The sequence below is a fragment of the Silurus meridionalis genome, chromosome 28, assembly GCF_014805685.1.
Source record: "Silurus meridionalis isolate SWU-2019-XX chromosome 28, ASM1480568v1, whole genome shotgun sequence".
Lineage (NCBI taxonomy): Eukaryota > Metazoa > Chordata > Actinopteri > Siluriformes > Siluridae > Silurus > Silurus meridionalis.
Genome location: NC_060911.1, coordinates 4120371 through 4127500, shown reverse-complemented (window position 1 = coordinate 4127500; position 7130 = coordinate 4120371).

The window sequence follows — 7130 nt, the reverse complement described above, 5'->3', positions numbered from 1 at the left end:
AAAGGACATATAATCGTGCATGTGTATGAAAGCCTGCTGTAGAGCTCCGATCTCAATCCTACTGAAGATCTTTGGGATGAATGTGAATGCTGACTTCAGTACATCGATACCTGTCTTTACTAACACCCTTGTAGCTGAATGAGCACAAATCACAAACTCTACTGAAACATCTTCCCAGAAGCGTGGACGTAATTATAACAGCAAATGACTAAATGTAGGGTGAATGACTAAATGACTGAATGTTAAAAAAAAACTGAAGAAAGGAGGACACTGAGTGAGACAGACAGACGGAAACACAGTTAGACTGACTAAAAGACTTGAAGAGAGGCAGGAAGGGAGAGAGAGAGAGAGAGAGAGAGAGAGAGAGAGAGAGAGAGAGAGAGACTGATAGAGATATTAAATAAGACAATAAGAAGAAACATACAAATAAATAAAGTCAATGAAAGATCAAGTGAATGAGAGAGAGACATATGAGAAGAAACAGAATGAGACAGATAGAGCGATAGACAGCCAAACTGAGAGAGATATGATGCAAGACAATATAAACAAACAGACAAATAAAGAGGGTCAACAAAAGATTAAGAGAATGAGAGACACAAAGAAAGAAAGAAAGAAAGAAAGAAAGAAAGAAAGAAAGTAAGAAAGAAAGAAAGAAAGAAAGAAAGAAAGAAAGAAAGAAAGAAAGAAAGAAAGAAAGAAAGAAAGAAAGAAAGAAAGAAAGAAAATAAAAAGTAAGAGACAGAGAGAGCAAAGACAGAAACAGCGAAACAGGAAGAGAGACAGAACGAGAGGCAGTCAGAGAAACATATAGACGGATAGACAGACAGAAACACAGAGAGACCCACTGATAGACATGGGCAGAGGCAGGAAGTGAGACCCGGAGAAACACAGGCAGACTGATAGAGAGAGATATAAAGATACATACAAATAAAGAGAGTCAATGAAAGGTCATAAGAAGGAGAGACAGAGAGAGAGAGACAAAGACAGAGAGAAATAGGAAAAGAGACAGAATGAGAGGCACAGAGAGAGAAATATATAGAGGGATAGACAGACAGAAACACAGAGCTGCATCGAGAAAGATAGAGAGAAATGGACAGAGAGACAAAAACTGAGAGAGACAAATTGATAGAGAGACATAAAGAGCATAAAGAGCCAGAAAAATCATTAGAGCGACAGAAAGAGCAAAACAGAAAGAAAGACAGAGAAGTATAGAAAGAAGCAAAGAGAAACATATACAGAAAGACAGAGAAAGATACAGAGACATGGATGGCAAGAAGGTATTTTATTTTATTTTTTTAATAAATTTTTTTGGAGAAAGCTGTGAATCTTTCACTCAGTTTTTGTCCCTTGAAGGATAAGCAGGTCTTTAAACGACAAAAAGACGTGATAAGAAGGAGACAAATGCCCAGCAGAAAAGCTCCTTTATTCCACTACAATACCTGCAACACACCCTCATACTCCACTCGCATTAAATATCAGTGCAGTGGAGAAGAGGAGAAGCAGAGCACAGAGAGAGAGAGAGAGAGAGAGAGAGAGAGAGAGAGAGAGAGAGAGAGAGAGAGAGAGAGAGAGAGAAGGAAGTGCTTCTTAAATTCTTTAAACAGGGTGTTTCCTTTTTTTAACACAAGAGAATAGGTGGGAGGAAAATGACATGCCTCGAGCATCTCTAATTACTGCGTCATTCTTTACAATAGTCGTGACGCAGCTAAAAGAGAAACAGAGAGAGAAAGAGAGAGACAGAGAGAGAGAGAGAGAGAGAGAGAGAGAGAGAGAGAGAGAGAGAGAGAGAGACAGTTCAGACAGACAAACTAATACAGAGAAAAAATAATACATATGCAGAGATAGACAGCAGAGACACAGAGAGGGAAAGAGCGACTCACAGAGATAAACTGATAAATAAAGAGATACATTTATAGAGAGAAAGACAGGACAAGAGACAGACAGTAAGAGAGTCAGAAAGTCAGACAAAGCATTCTTCCAAATGTTTATATGTTTGTCATGCTAATAAAGCAACCTTTAAATCTTGAATCAAACTAACCAGGACACAATGAAAGACAGCGAGGGGGTGAGAGACACAGGGAGACCGGCAGACAGACGGTTGGAAAGTGAAAGTGACCACAGCCAGACATGTACATTCATATACACACCTCGCCGTAAATGTTAATGTAGATATTTGTTCATCAGGGATTTTCTCTGAAGGGTTGGACGTCAGAGGAAAAAAAGTCAGACCGAAAAACATGTTTAAGAGAAATAATGTGCCATAATGTGACTAAATTTTCTTAATGATAGAATGATATACATAAGTGTAAAGTGTGTAAGACGGGGGGTGGGGAGGAAATTACTTTCTGACATACAACTTATGGACACAAGTATTTTGACATTGGATTTTTCCAGCCATATGTGGTTCTTCTCCAAACTGTTAGCACAAAGTTGAAGTCACACAATTGTACAAGACGTCTCTGTATGTCTTTAGATGTTCAAATGTGGCCTTCAGAGTGGCCTGTTACAGAGCTCTGACCTCAACCCTTTAAGATGAATTGGAACACTGACTGCACCCCAGACCTCCTCACCCTCACTTACATCAGTACCTGACTTTACTAACACTCTTGTAGCTGAATAAACACAAATCTCCACAAGCACACTCCAAAATCTAGTGAAACATCTTGTTAGAGGAGTGGAAGTTCTTATAACAGCAAATAAGAACTGAAGTGTATAACATGCAGGGATTGAATTGTATAGAATTGACAGAATGAATGTGTGTAACACTGAGGAAAACTTCAGCTGAAAGTTCTAAAAATATATCTCGATAAATATATGAAATACAGGGATTTATGATGGAGATGCGTTTCAATGAGCACATTGAAAATATCGTAAGTTGAGACCCAGGAGTCTTAAAGAACGGTGATCAGTATGGGGTAGTATACTGCTTCAACTTCAACTTCTATTTATTTATATAGAACATTTAAATGCAATTTTGTTGCCTAAAGGGCTTTACACAATGTAAGACAAATCTATGTAAAATGTAAGGGGTTTCGAAATCACAATTTTCCTACTTCAAAAGCCAGACAAAAAAAACAAAACAAAACAAAAATCTCTAAGGATAAAGCTTGCTGAATATGAAGAGGGAGACTGTTCCACAGTTTAAGACCTACTGTACTACCAAAAAAGCGCAATACTGTAATTTGTGAATAATTGACAATTAAAACAGTACACAATTAAGCAAAAATGACTATTTACACTACAGTAATGTAACAAGTGCCAGTTCACAAGGGGAGGTCGGAACCGGACGCGCTGTGTTTCAGTGTCTGGACATGCGGATAAGAGCTAAAACACCAAAAACACAGTAATAAATAACACTAACAACGAGATCACTGAATTCTGACGAACGCTGGTGAGAGTAAGTCATCTCACAACACTGGTGATGTGTGCATCCTGGCAGCGTCCCAAGGTATTGTACAAAAATATGAATGCAAAGCAAAAATTTTCATGACTCTGAATCTGTATATCACATATATCAAATAAATATAAAGCTGAGATCATTTTTCTTTGTCTTCCTGACAAATTTTCTAATCTATTAAGTGCCTAAAAACAAAACAAACAACATAATAGTAGTCTGTGACTCTGACCAGGCAGTTACTAAGGATGAAGGATGAATGAAGGAAATGCACTGCGTGGTCATGTGCTCGTTCCTCGTCTCATGAGTATCAGTGCACAGAAAATATACTGCACAACAATGAACATCGGATCGAAAGCTATTAGAAAATATAGAAATTGTTGCCATAAAAATGTGTCTTGTTTTATGGTAGTGTAAGAATTACGCTCCTACAGCATATCAGTCACTGTGCTTGAAAATGGTAAGTGTGGCTTCGTAATGTTCAAGGATCCGGATTAGGGAGTGACAGCTAGAATGTTAATCAGTCTCAAAGCAGTGTAAAGAGGCCACACACACACACACACACACACACACACACACACACACACACACACACACACACACAGTCAGTCAGATGTGCATGCACCACACAGCATGTGACCATTTAAACCCAACGCAACAAGACATATGTGCTGGAACACACCCCCAGACACAGACACAGACACACAGACACACAGACACACAGACACAGACACACAGACACAGACACACACACATACACACACACACACACACACACACACACACACATCCCAACAGACAAATATACACAAAGTGTATTTATCGGATGTCATTGACCACAAAACCCGTTGTCCTGAAAAATGTAAACAGTGCAGCTAAAAAAAAAATAGGTTTATCTCTCTGGCCTTGTCCTTTTGCCTGTAATTCTAAACACTGAGAGTGTTACTGTGGGGGACCGATGATTCAAAACACACACACACACACACACACACACACACACACACACACACACACACACATAGTCCTACTTCAAAATCAATTCAAATGTTCTAGTTTATATAAATTATCAATCATTGATGGCATGAATTGCAGCTCCATATTGTGTGTGTGTGTGTGTGTGTGTGTGTGTGTGTGTATGGGTGGGTGAGCGTGTTAGTTTTACTACAGATTAACAATTTATTGCAAAAATTCCCCATCGGCTTATGGTTCTTGCCAGAACAATGGCTTTAATCAACACACACACACACACACACACACACACACACACACAATATATTTAAGAGGCTTCAACATCTATAACACGTTCCTTGTGCATGAATGTAAGATTAGTCATCAGGTTCTGTCTTTGTACTGCCCCCTACTGTTCATAATGTGTGTGTGTGTGTGTGTGTGTGTGTGTGTGTGTGTGTGTGTGTGTGTGTGTGTGTGTTCTTATTGAAGACGAAAACCTTTATTTGCTCTTACAAAATGAATTTATTGTCTAGGGACTACAAAACATGCAGCAGAATCCTCAATTCTAATGGGTCAGAAGGCCAGTTTTCAGTTAGAACATGTGCATCATGTGATGTTGTGAGGTCACGTGATGTGAAATTTCCTACTTCCTGAATAATGTGCTGAATAATTTGGACAAGACAGTGGAAAGTCAAAAACCCCAGATGATATCAAAGTATTACTAAATGCAAATATGCAACAGAGCTCAATAAATCTCTGCAGGATACAAGAGACCCACTACAGACCTTACCAAACCTCCACAGGCCTCAGCTACATTCTATAGACTACACCAGACTCAAGACTCCAGCAGACCTTAGCAGACCTCAGTAAACATTTACAAACTTCAGCAACAGCTCTACAGACTTAAAAAGAACTCACCAATCTTTAACAGACTTCAGCACACCTCGACGGATTTCAGCAGACCTCAGCAAATCTCTATATATAATAGGAAACCTTATAAGACCTCTACAAGCTACAACAGATATCAGGTACCATCACCATATTTTAGCAGACCTCTCTAAATATCAGCAGACCTTTACAGACCTCTGCAGACCTCTAGATGATTAAAGACATTGACAGATTACAGCAGACAATGATGGACCTCAGCAGACTTCAGACTTTAGCAGACCACAGACTTCAGCAACCCTTTACACAATTCAACAGAGCTCACCAAACCTCAGCATACATCTACAGACTTCAACAGATCTCAGTAAACTTCAACAAACCTCAACAGACTTCAGCAGACCTCGAAACATTTCAGTGACCTCTATAAACATCAGAAGATCTCCACAGACATCTGCAGACTTCTACAGACTACACCAGACCTCTACATTCTTAGAAACCTTAGAAACCCTTGACAGACTTCAACAGATCTTAGCAATCCTTGACAAACTGTATCAGACCAAAAGAGCCTCGCAAACCTTCAACATACATCTACAAACAAATCTTAGGAACCCTCAACAAATCTCAGCAGACTAATAAAGAATTCTAGAGACATCTACCGACCTCTGCAAACCTCTACAGACCTCTGCAGACTTCAGCAGCCCTCAACGGATCTCAGCAAATATCTACAGACCTCTGCAAACCTCGACAGACTTCAGAAAACCTTTACAGATTTCTACAGACCTCAGCAATCTTCTATAGACCTTAGCAAACCTTTAAAGACTTATCAAAACTCATTGACAGATTTCAACCAACCTCAACAGACATCAGCAAACCTCTACAGAACTTCATCAGACATTGACATACCTCAAAAGACTTTAACAGACCTCAGCAGATTTCAGTAGACCTCGGCCTGCACTTTACAAATTTAGGCAGAACTCAGCAAAGCTAAAGAGAACTATACAGACTTCAGCAAACCTCTACAGACCACTATAGATTTCAGCAGACTGACAGAGCTCTGCAAACCTCAAAAGACCTCATCAAATCTCTACAGACCTTAGCAGACTTTTACAGATGTCAGCAGACTTCTATGGACTTCAACAAATCACAGCTCAATCTCAGACAAGGTGCTGTCTGTAAAACAGCATGATCTTCTGCATGATGACTTTACAGTTTACTTTACTTGTATCGTTTATCAAAGAAATACCCTCTCGACTTTGATTTGATTGTCTAGCTGATCTTCAGGGCGTAACAGCTGGTCACACAGCGGTCTATCAAGCGAAGGGCCTTCTTTTTCCACTGTTTCTGGATCATTCTTATTTGCAGAAGGTTTTGCCCCCATTGGTACTGTTGAGGGCCCATGGATTTGTTTTTGCTGTAACAAAAATCGTTTTTATCGAAATGACAAAATTCAACCCTCCTTCAAAAATGACAACTTCTTGGTAAAACATCGCCAAATGAACACAGACCCTGAATACTCTAGTCACTGATAATGACTTATGTAGTCCTCCATTCTCTTTCTCTCGCTCTGGGAGAAACTCTGTGCACCTGGGGATGGTTACACATCAACAGCTTAAAGATCGAGGAAGTTACTGAGCAACTCAAGAACTATGAGGATGGATTTGGACTGTGATTAATATAAACACTACAATGGCTCAGGATTACAGTTTGCATGAACAGTTCTGCATTTATGCACATATCACTGAACAGTAAAACCTCAACAATGATGGAACTGTAATGAATAGGCATTCAGTGCCACCAAGATGAGGATGGTTTTTCCTCTCTAGTCGTCACTGGCACTTGTTTTGGGACAACGTCTGTTGTTAAACACGCTATACAAGCGTCTGTTTGACAGTTAAACGGT